The 11,282-nt window shown below is 37.2% G+C and overlaps 1 long non-coding RNA gene across 1 annotated transcript in view; it reads left to right on the forward strand.

The window, feature by feature from the left end:
• Positions 1-11,282, forward strand: part of LOC111737549 — a 34,924-nt gene that overhangs the window by 6,530 nt on the left and 17,112 nt on the right. Inside the window, exon 2 of the long non-coding RNA XR_002779465.1 lies at positions 4,588-4,659. This is a non-coding gene — a long non-coding RNA (uncharacterized LOC111737549). The remainder of the gene's footprint in view (positions 1-4,587; positions 4,660-11,282) is intronic.

Below are 11,282 nucleotides of genomic sequence, written 5' to 3' on the forward strand. Positions count from 1 at the left end.
TTTGAAATGCGTGTAAATCTTTTTAAACGCTAAGTAAGCTTTTTGCCAGCTTTACAACCCAGATATGTCTTTATGGAAGATCAGAGAGCCTGGTCTTTAAAATGAAATCATACGAAGAGATAGTTCCCCTACCTCACAGTTTCTGTGGAAAGGTAAAGAGCCTAACATAGGTGGGCTTAACTCCACCAAGTTGTAAACCTTGCCCCTGCCATAAAAATATGAGTTTTTTTGTTTTTGTTTTTTTTTAACTTAGGATAAAACCAATTGCCTAACACAGCTGTTCACCCCAGCTACTAAGTGAATTTAGGATAACGTATGTGTAACAAATGGGATGCTACGTCCTCTTGAGGACTAGTTATTGTTTATCTTGAGAACCTGCATGTAGCAGGTTGTGTCTGCTAGGCTATATGAAAGGGTACAATTCCCTTCTGTTTTTGGAAATTCATAGAAGACTACCTGCCTGCACATCACATTCTGGTTTAATGTTTATTTAATAATAAACCGATTTTCTTTCTCTTCTACTTTTGTGGAGGGTTTCCATGGGTGGTAGAAAGTTTTATTTTTCATCATATTTTCCCAACACAATTAAGAGACAAATTATAGAGTTGGAAGAATGAGCCAAGAAGTCCCCCAGAAGGCAGCATATGAAACAAATATATGATGAAAAAGTTAAGACATAGAGGATAGATCCAGCAGTGCTATTGCATATTTAATAGGATTTCTAAGAGAACTAATGTAATTGAGATGAGCTGTAATAGAGTAAAAAGGAAAAACTTTTCAGCATTATAAGGAAAACATAAGCCTTTGAAATGAAATAAAATGAAACAAAACTGAATTTCAAGGAAGATAAATGGACAAAAGACAACACTTCGATATACAGAAGTAGAATTTTAGAACTTCCATAAAAATGATAAAGCCCAAAATACGTTCAGAGAAAAAAGGATGTGCATTCAAGTTAAAATATATAAAATAAATGATTATTGCCAGAAATAACTTTTTATGATCTATATCTATCAAAGGCAAAGTTGTACTTACTGAATATCTGCTTTTCTCATTGTCCTTGGGATGACCTTCCTCCCTTTTGAAGCCCCAAGGTGCCTTACGTCATCCTTAGTTCAGAATGTCATATGTGTACCTCATTTTCCCTTTCTGTCCTGGAATCTCTCATGTATGTGGGGTCTCTGAATCTCTTATGTATGTGGAGTTCCCATATGCACACAGTCATTAAATTTCATTATTTTCTCTCGTTAGTCTGTGTCATGTTGATTTGAGTATTAGACCAGGTGGAAGAGCTAAGAAAAACAGAGAAAAGTTTCTTCCTCCCCCACAGTGTCACCCCCATGCCTAAGAGCAGGGAAGAGGGTGTTCTATCACCACCAGCATAAACCCTTCCTTAGATACATAATGGATTTTGCCTTATCTGATAGAAAAGTGATTTAATTATGTTCTCAAATAATAACTTCCTTGAATGCCACGTCTATGAACCCAATATGTCAATTATAATGTGGACACACAGACATCTCTGTTCATTTTCCTTAGAATAAGGCCCTGTAAAGTCTCAGGGCTACAACAGAAGAGATTCAGTTCTCTCATCAATCTAGAGAGGAGGAAGGACTCAAGGTCATTTTTTTTCTAGACTCCCTTCACCCCCGCTAGTCAGCTGGGTCAACAATTTAAGTTGTAGGGCCCTTAGAGCATTATCTTTCCTTTGATCCTAGCAATGCCATGTGGATTGATTTTAAGGTATGCCGATTCTTCAAAAGGCTTGATCTCTAGTTTAAGAATGTGAGTTAAGAAGGGATTTTATTGGAGTTTTTTGGCTTTAGGAAATAAGACATAAGAGACCCCCTGCCTCTTACAGTCTTCTGTAAATCTCTGTCTCTAATTGTTTCTCCCCTTCAAAGCAAATTCCTATATGCTTCATAATGTATTAGTGAAGTCTCCAACAGGCACGTGTGTAAAAACCCTCCACCATCCAGGAGCAGTTCAAGATGAAGTGATTAGCAGTATTTGTTGTCAGGCTGTCTCCAAGAGATGACAATTTATATCAATTCACTGTGTGTCAAAAATCAGAGAGTGTGCCAAGGTGAAAACGCAATTCCATAGTTCCCAAAGGTGGATGAAATTTCCTGCTCCATGTGTGAATTTAATGTGTTTGCAGCTTAGAGAGAGGTATCTGGCCTTTTACGACAGACGGACTCTTATAGCACCACTTGCCAGCTGATGGAGCAACACTGCATTTGCCCAAAGCTACCTGTTGTGACTGTTCAGAGGCCTCCTCGCTTGTTCCCCACCTGCTCTCTCTCCTATCCAGTCTCTGCCAACGCAGAGCTTCTGGCTCCACTTCTCAGTCTCGACGCTCTGCTGGCCTTCTGGGCTTTCAGTCTACTTAGCATCTGACAAGCAACTTACCTTATCAGACTCCAGCTTGAACTTGGCTTAGCCTGGTCTACCCCGACTTAACTGTGACATTCTCAGAAATCAAGCCCTGGCTCCAGCAGTTTGTGTAGAGCCTCGGCCACATCTCCTATGATGGGATGCAGAATCATTCTTAACATATGCAAAAATGAAACAGTACAAAACAACCTGACACAATGGGAATTAGGGATTTATTCTCTTCTATCATTCAGTTACACTCCCAGTGTATCTGTCCATACATTTCTATGACTTAATCTTAGGTAACACAGGAGAATCACAGCCGCCTTGTCCACTTAGAACGCCATTCTCTGTCCTCTGGTGCATCAATTCTAGTCATATAAAGAAAATAAATCACTCCAGCTGACTGAACCTCCCTTCCAACCCTGATTTCATCTTTCCCATATCATTTGGCAATCCCTTAAGCCTGCGTTTCAATACATATCACCAAAACAGAAAAGACCATTGATAAAAACAGAATAATCTACCAAGATAGGATGAAGAGAAAGAAATTATTCCATTTGCACTTTCCGTTTGAACCCTTTTGACCCCTTGGAAAATGGAGGAGAGTATATGAAATGCACAGTGTCTGCCAACAACTTGCTCCACTAATCTCTCCCTCACTCATCTTCAGAATTCGCAAGGGTCCCTGTTTTGTTTACTCCCTCTATTGTAATCACAGATATTCTGAAGATTGTAAATTTCGAGTAAGAAAAACATCGTAAATGAGATATACTGTGACTAAGCAGCTACTCTTAATCTATCTGAGACAGCATAGATTGCACTTTGGAGGTAACATCAGCAATTAGCTAATAAGGTATTCAATTTGACCATAGAATCAGTGGTTGAAATTTAGCAAATTGTTGGTGTCTTATTCTGTTTGAGCTGCTAGAATAGAATAGTGTAGATTGTCCAGCCAATGAACAACAGAAATTTATTTCTCATAGTTCTGGAAAGTCCAAGGTCAAGTCTAGCAGATTGAGTGTCTGCTGAGAATCTGCTTCGTGTTTCATAGATGCCCTTCTTTTTGCTCACCTGGCCAAAGGAACAAAACAGCTTTCCGGAATCTCTTTAATAAGGGTACCAATCCTATATGGGCAGAGCCTTCATGAATAATTACCTCCCAAAGGGCCCACCTCCACATACTGTCACTGTGGGGATTAGGTTTCATCATAGGAAATTTAGGGAGACACAAACATTCCACTCTATTGAAATCAAAGTTAATTCCTTCTTAAAGGAGAAGGGTTCTCCTCTATTACATAAGTTTTAAATCATTCCATATCATCCCTATCAAGACACTTATGTTATGGGTGCTAAATAGATCATTGTTTCTTGCAGCGATTATGTTGTGTTTCTTAGTTTCCAATGCTTAGTAATTTCTTTTTTCTGGATTTTTGGTCAGCACCTTTTCCTTCTTCTACCTTACCACTGTACAAGTCAAATTTCCTACAAACTACCAATGAGCCTCTGAAAAATAATACCGTGATCCATCTCTGAAGTTGACAGTTATGAATTATTCCCAGCTTACCCCACACCAAACCTCCCAGGTAGCTTGACTTGGTCAAAAGAAATAGAAGCTTAGGACTGTTGGTGCCTCCTCACCCAGCGGTGATGCACCTCCAAAACACAGTTTAAGATGAGGCTATTTCTTTCTTGCCTAAAATGATGGACAATACTCATTGCTAAAAGCAAGTTGGAAAAATGTCACAGGGTATTTTTTTTCTTCATATTGCACTTGATTTTTTTTTTTTTTAAAAAAGTGTACTGGGTAGCCAGAATCTGTGGCTTGTGTGTGTTCTGCATTCTCAATTCATTGTTATGGAAAATGGAGCTGAAATGACGTATGTGAGGCAAAACACATTTTGAAACGTCAAGCTTTTGCCATGTGCCTTTTAGCCACCTTCGGTGTCAATTAAGTCATTTATAGAACATCTTTTCATCTGCTTCCCAAATCTGATCATATAAAAGTAATAGGGTATTGTCTTTTGCCCTTTGCGTTGTGAGGTTATCCAATTTCCATTCCCAGATGCACGTCATGCCTGCTCTCTTTTTTTTGTCTTTAAAATAAATCTGTTGCCTAAAGCTAACTATACAGTACTTTGAACATGACAATGAAGCTATTTTTAATTTGTCCTTTCGTTTTAATTACTGCTGTGTGGTATTATTTTGTAGGTACAACTTGCATATTCTTGCTGCCACCTACAGGCTCCCCTGTGTACCACCTGTGTATGTTGGGGTGGGGAGGTAGGTATAGAATTATCTGTTTATCTTGAAATAGAGATCTTGCTGCATTTCTACTCATTATTTGCCAGCATGGATATGAGTTTGTTGAAAATGCGTTTTTTTGGTTTTTTTTTTGAACAATACCTACATCGTTACTTATTTCATGAACATAAAAATATCTGCAAGATCCTCAGAAAATCGGTAAATGGGACAATCTCTGCAAATATAAAGAATTCACTTGGGACACTAGAAGAGAAATCCTACACAAATGTGTTCTTAATAGTTTCCACAAATAATAAAATCAGCATGTTTGTGAAAACCCTAAATACATAATTGATCAAAGCAATTTTTACAGTTTAAAATTTATTAGCAGATGTGAAAAGGAAGGTTAAGAGAAAAAAAACCTCAGTCTGTTAGGAAGTATTTCTGTCTCATAGTGACAATTATTACCGAGCTGAGCTAATGGGGAAAGACCAGCACAGAGAAGCAGGAATGGAGGGGGAGCCGCTACTAAGAGTCCGCTTAACACACACGCATACGAGGGAAAGAGCGAAAAAAGTGACAATTGAATCCCAGAACCCTCTTGTGAATCTCAGTTCCCTATGAGGCTGGGAGAGCCCGGCACTTGTGAGATCAAAAGAACGTTCTCTCTTCGAGAAGCTGGCCTCAGAGGACAGAGGTGAGTTACTCGTGCAATATGCTGTGGTCTTTAAATAACATCTTGCCGATCGCCCAGTACCTACCTCCCTTAGACCTTTTTACTATTTCTTGTTCCAATATACACGCCTCTCAGAGTCAAAGTTGCTACTCACAGTGTGATGTAGAGCTGTGTGCCACTTCCTCGGCCTTTAACTACTGCACCCCCGTGGGCCTAAAACCCCAGAATTTGGAACGCTTTCACACAGTACAAAGCAACATTTGAACGTGGAGCGGGAACCTATATTTCTGTGGATAATCCATTTAACTTCTCTGTGTAATCTTTGCTTTATTGGTTGAAGAAACGAGCCCCCGCAAGGTGCGTACTATGTTCCAGGCCCTGTGCTTGGCACTAAGGACGAGAGATAAACAGGACAAAGCCTTTATTTCAAGGAGAATCCTTTCTCACCGGGGTGACAGAAGAAAGAAAGTGCAATATGGTGTGATAAGGACTAGTATAGAAGTAGGTGCTGGCACAATGGCAGTACTAAAGAGGCAGCGTGCCTCTCTGTTGGGAAAAACCCTGGAAGGCAAAGGGATAGGGAAAAAAAGACAGACAAATAGACCAGGAAGAAGGGACAGGCTCGCTTTGCCCATGCCCTTCAGTTCTTTCTTTCCTCACCTCTTGTTTCTTGCCAGGTGGAGGATTTTTAAATTAAAATTAAATTAAAATTAAAATCTTAGTAGGATAGTCTTGGCAATATCAACTAGGACCCAGGGCTCAGCACTATAATTGCCACATAGAATATTCCAGTTATTCATTCATTATCAATGCCCTCTTCAGTCTCATCACTTAAAATGCAAATATTCCAGAAATGTACACCTAACCTTCTCACCACACTTCCCTGCGTGAGAGCAAGAATGAAGGAGACTTACTCAGCACCCTAAAACTATTCAATGAATGTCACCTGAATAAACATGACCATTGTGTGATTCCTCACATTCTTGCCCAAATACTAAATCCTGCTGGATTTTTTTTTTTTCCATTTGTATTTTTTCCCCTCTGACAATTTATTTTTAAAATTTTATCAATGTTTAAACATAAACTACTTTTATAACATTTCAGTTTTAGAAAACTAAACTTCTTTCACATAAAATATAATAGAAATAATGAAAAACATTTTATTTCAACAATCATGTTCTCAGGAACTTCAGTATACCTAGCCATATGAGATCCTGTAATAGCTATAATTTTTGGTTACATTTCTTCTCTGTAAGAAGTATTCCAATGTATAGGGAGAAAAGGAAAAAATATTATAGGTATTTTTATACATATTTATACATATACATATTTATACATAAAAGCAGACAGGTTTACCTCTGGGAAATTTTGAAATTGATGAAGCCTATCGCTAATATCTCTAAATTCCCTTTTTGTACTATTTCCCCATTTCCTCTAAGTATTTTCTTTCTCTTCACTATTCATGATGATCACCAGGCCAGCAAATAACAATGCTGCTTGAAACTCCCCGTCTCTCTCACTGTGACGAAGGAAATGAATCACTATGATGGACGCTTTAATAGGCTACACTCCTCAGCAGTATATGACTTTCGACTGAACCAACCAGAGAACACACTGTTCACACAGATGGAGTGATCGCTCCTGGTGGAAAGAAGAGCTTCAACAATTGTCTCACTGGCTACTCTGTGTGCATGTAATGCCAGTTCTGAAAGCATAGGATGAAATGATAGGATTTCCAATGCAGAGTATGAAGCAAAGGAGAGCAGAGAATAAACGTATCAGTGTATCCTCAAATAGCATGGAGAAGCTTCCTGCAAAATGAGAGATTTGAATAGTTCTTTAGGGAGAGATATAATTTGGAAAATCAGAGGGAAAGGGGAAGTTGGGAAAAGAAAGGGCACCCAGGTAGAGGAATGATCAATATGAAGAATAGACATGGCAGGGATGGCGACAATTTGCTTTTCAAGAATAATTTAAATTAAGACATTTTAAGTTTACCAGTAGTTTTTGTTAGTTTCAGAATACTCACTGTAGATTGTCACTTTAGGTAAAAAGTGAAAAAAAAAATTAACTAAATATTTTCCCATTTTAAAAATCTGCCTAAAATACAAATGGAGATAAACATTTATGATATTTGACCATTTCACAATTCTCTGATAGTACAGTATTTGATTTACTGTAATAAACTTTAAGAACCAGACTTTCCTTTAATTATTAAAGTCTAATTCCAAAGTGGGATTTTAATTAAGAATGAGAATTAGGGAGTGTTTGAAATGAATTCTGGTGAGTTTCTCCACAGACAAGAGAAAACAGACCTTTCCCTAAATTCCCAAGCCCACCGATTTCTGACTTAGATCAGTCCACCCTGATTGGATTCTGAGAATTCTTAATCAAGCATATTGCATTAGAAATTATATTGATAGTTGAAAGACTACAAAATATTAAATATACCAAAGTTTTGTTGATTTTTTCCTAACATATCTAGTCGGATGTTTATTTTCATACTTTCTTTTGTATTGATGTAAGTATTTAAGGCTATGACTTTTCCTCTGTGTTCTGATTTAACTCTGTCCCATTGATTACTGTATTGTTGTTTTCTGGAAAATCTAAAATTTAGGGTTTTGTTTTGTTTTGTTTTCATCTTTAATTCAAGAGTATTTGAGAAAGATTTTAACACTAAGCATTTTATATCTTATTATGTTTAGTTTATTGTATTAGAATAATTTTTAGATGTATACAGGCTTTCTTTATGGTCTAGAAAAATAATTTTAAATGTAACAGGCATGTATTTAATTTTTAAAGTAATGAGTACCATGTTTATCTTCTCGCTCATGTTGTTAAGGAATATCATATTATTAAGTGTGTTTTTATTTGCTTCATCTAGGTCTGAGAGTAATGATGAAAAATCTCTGACTATTTTTAAGTCCATTTTGCCATCTCCCATAATTTCTGATTTATGAAAGTTATTGCTATGCTGTTTGGTACATAGGTGTTCAGAACTGTTATATTTTATTGTGAATCATACACTTCACATTTTAAACTGTTCTATTTTGTGTCACATAATGCTCTTTGACCTGAATTCTGCTTATCTGAAGTTAACACCAAGACTTCTGCTTTCTCTGTTACACTGGCCTGGCTTAGCTTTACCAAACTTACTTCCTTTTTTCTTTTGGTTCTTCTGAGTCACTTTGTTTTAAGTGTATCTCATACAAATTAGAGTTGAGCCTTGCTTTGTAATTGCAAATGCAAATCCTTTTCCTTTGAATAAGTGATTTAGGCTCATTTATATTTATATATTTATATTTATTAATATAACAGGCATGTTTCCTTTTAATTGCATATTCTTTTGTTGTTTTTCTCTTTATATTTATGTATGAAGTATGTTTTCTTTGTATTTTATGTCATTATTCTCATATTTATAAAGGTTAATATTAAAGATTATAGTCTTATCATTAGCTTATATCTTTAATACTTTCCCCTTGTGTTTTTAAACAGAATCATTTCTTAATTAAAATATTAAGAGAGAAATCATCTCTTAATTAAAATATTCCCTGGGTTATATCTATTTGTAGTATTTAAATTTGAAGAAAAGTTTAGTTGTATTTAAATATCTTGGCTCACTCTTTCTGGAATACAGTATAGGTTGCTTCATTGTTTCCTGATACTGAGTGTTACTATCAAAAAATCTGTTGGAAATTTTATTTTCTTTCCCTAAAACAATAGTGAACATAATTTTTGACCAAAGCATATTTTGAGCGTGAAAGAGGCCGCTATTTATATTATGTTTACGAAATGACAGGCATAAACTGGGATTATCCCGGAGCAACCAGTCCATATGGTCTTCCTACCCACACACGACTTGGTATTTTGGTTTGGGAGCCTAAAATAACCTCTCTTTTTTTCATGATCATATCTATAATATATTTTTATCTTACCTACATTACATTTATCTTTCTTCTAAAACAATATTTTTTGCTCTCATTTTCACCTAAATTATGTTTCATTGTTGATAATTGTTAATAAATTTCCTCTTAGTGACTTTCCAATATGTTGATTGTTTCTCCTTATAGTTCAGAAAACTTCTCTTAAATTATACTTTTAAAAGCTGTAATATCTGTTGTGTCTTTTGTTGTTGTTCGTTTTCTTCATTCTCCTTTGCTTTATTCTATATCCATCATTTTGCCCTCTAATATCTCTACTTCTCATTCATTTGGGGTTTTCTTCCCTTTATTTCTAGCTTCATTGTTCAGATGGCATATCATTAATTCAAGGTTCCCACTTAGTTGTACTTCCCGATATCCGTACCCTTTTAGTCTCCTTCCATACAGACTCATGATTTAACTATGTGACTTGTTTTGGCCAACGGGATATCAGCAAATGTGACAAATGTAAAGGCTTGATAAACACTAGCATATGGGGGCTTGCCCTGGTGAAATGCTACCATCACCTTGTGAAGAAGTCTAGTTTAAACTTCCTATCAGTGAAGGAGCATGTGTAGAGACAGGTGCAGCTGTCCCAGGTTAACACAGCTCCCAGCCACTTCAAAAGCTAAATTTCGCCATGTGAGTGAGCCCAGCTGAAACTAGTATGTGTTGCTGGGCACATCCGACCCACAGAATTATGAGAAACATTAAATCATTGTTTAAGCCCCCAAACTATGGGGGTTTTATTATGAATTGTTAGATAACTTATAGAGAAATTGTTGCCTGGAAGTGAGGTATGGCTGTAACAAAACCCCAAGCATGGGGCATTGGCTTTAGAACTGGGCAGCAGATGGAGGCTTGAGGAGGGTGAGGAGTCTGCTGGCGAGGGCTGAAAGAATGGCAAAGAAAAGCTGGCAGAGGCTTGAAATGAGTTGAGGAAATCATTAGTGGCAAAAAAAAAATGGCAGCTCATATTTCATGATAGCAAAACATTTGGCAAACCTGTCAAGAGCCAGTACATACAGAAGACAGAATTGTACCTCATGAACTAGTGGATCTGGCTAAGGATAGTTCCTGGCAGAATGCTGGAAATACCAATTGGCTTCTTTTAGGTGCATATGGTAAGGCGTAGGAAGAGGGAGATAATCTAAAGAGAGAATGGTTTCATTTGTAAGTGGAATTTAGATATGAAGTAGAGACAGAACTTTCTGGGGTAGAAAGCAAAACAGCTTCATATTTCCAGACTTTCCATATAGCAACTCGCGGTTCAATAAATGGACTCTGGGTAGAGATCAAATCGAGGATATGGATGTAAAACCCCTTTTTAGATCTCAGAAAGATTTAAAGTGATATTTAGGAGACACTCTTAGCTAAGCAGAAGGGCTTCTGGGAATTTTGAAAACATTATCCCACAGTATTTCGAGACACCCAAATTAGAGCGAGGTCTATCTTCAAAAGTTATGGATATGAACTTGAGGCATGGATTGATTCCCAGCCATATCCACAAGAAATCATTCGAATTTTTAAGGTAGTTGTATCAGTTTGAATGAAAAATGAGAGCAACAGTTTAAAATGTGAAGAGCTCTCTGGCCCTCTACCTTTCCACTTACAGCAAATATACTGATTAAGAGACCTGAGCCCAAAGCCAACCAGACAGAGCCAAGAGCCATGGGCAAACATGGACTAGGAAACCACTCCAAGGGGGCAAAATGAAATCTTAAGCAAGAAACATTCCTTGCCCCTAAGTAAGGATTTCCCACAACATATACTAAGCTCCCTTTCAGAATTGTTATGGACTAGTTATTACTAGATGCTTCCAACTCTTTCCTCTTTAAGTGGGAGTGTCTATTGTGGTTCTTCTGTTCCTGTCTTACCATTCCATCTAGGGTCTGTGGGGGGTGGGGGTGGGGCAGGCAACGTGTCTTTTTGTTCTTGGGTCTTTAGATCCACAGGAGCTACACTCAAGGAGCCTTTTCTGTATCCAGACCTAAGACACAAAATCATAGACTTTGAACCTGAATGGACTTCAACTTGATTCACTGGGGCCAAGTAGCAGACTAGCC

Source organism: Pteropus vampyrus, unplaced genomic scaffold (genome assembly GCF_000151845.1).
Source record: "Pteropus vampyrus isolate Shadow unplaced genomic scaffold, Pvam_2.0 Scaffold28, whole genome shotgun sequence".
NCBI classification, from domain to species: domain Eukaryota; kingdom Metazoa; phylum Chordata; class Mammalia; order Chiroptera; family Pteropodidae; genus Pteropus; species Pteropus vampyrus.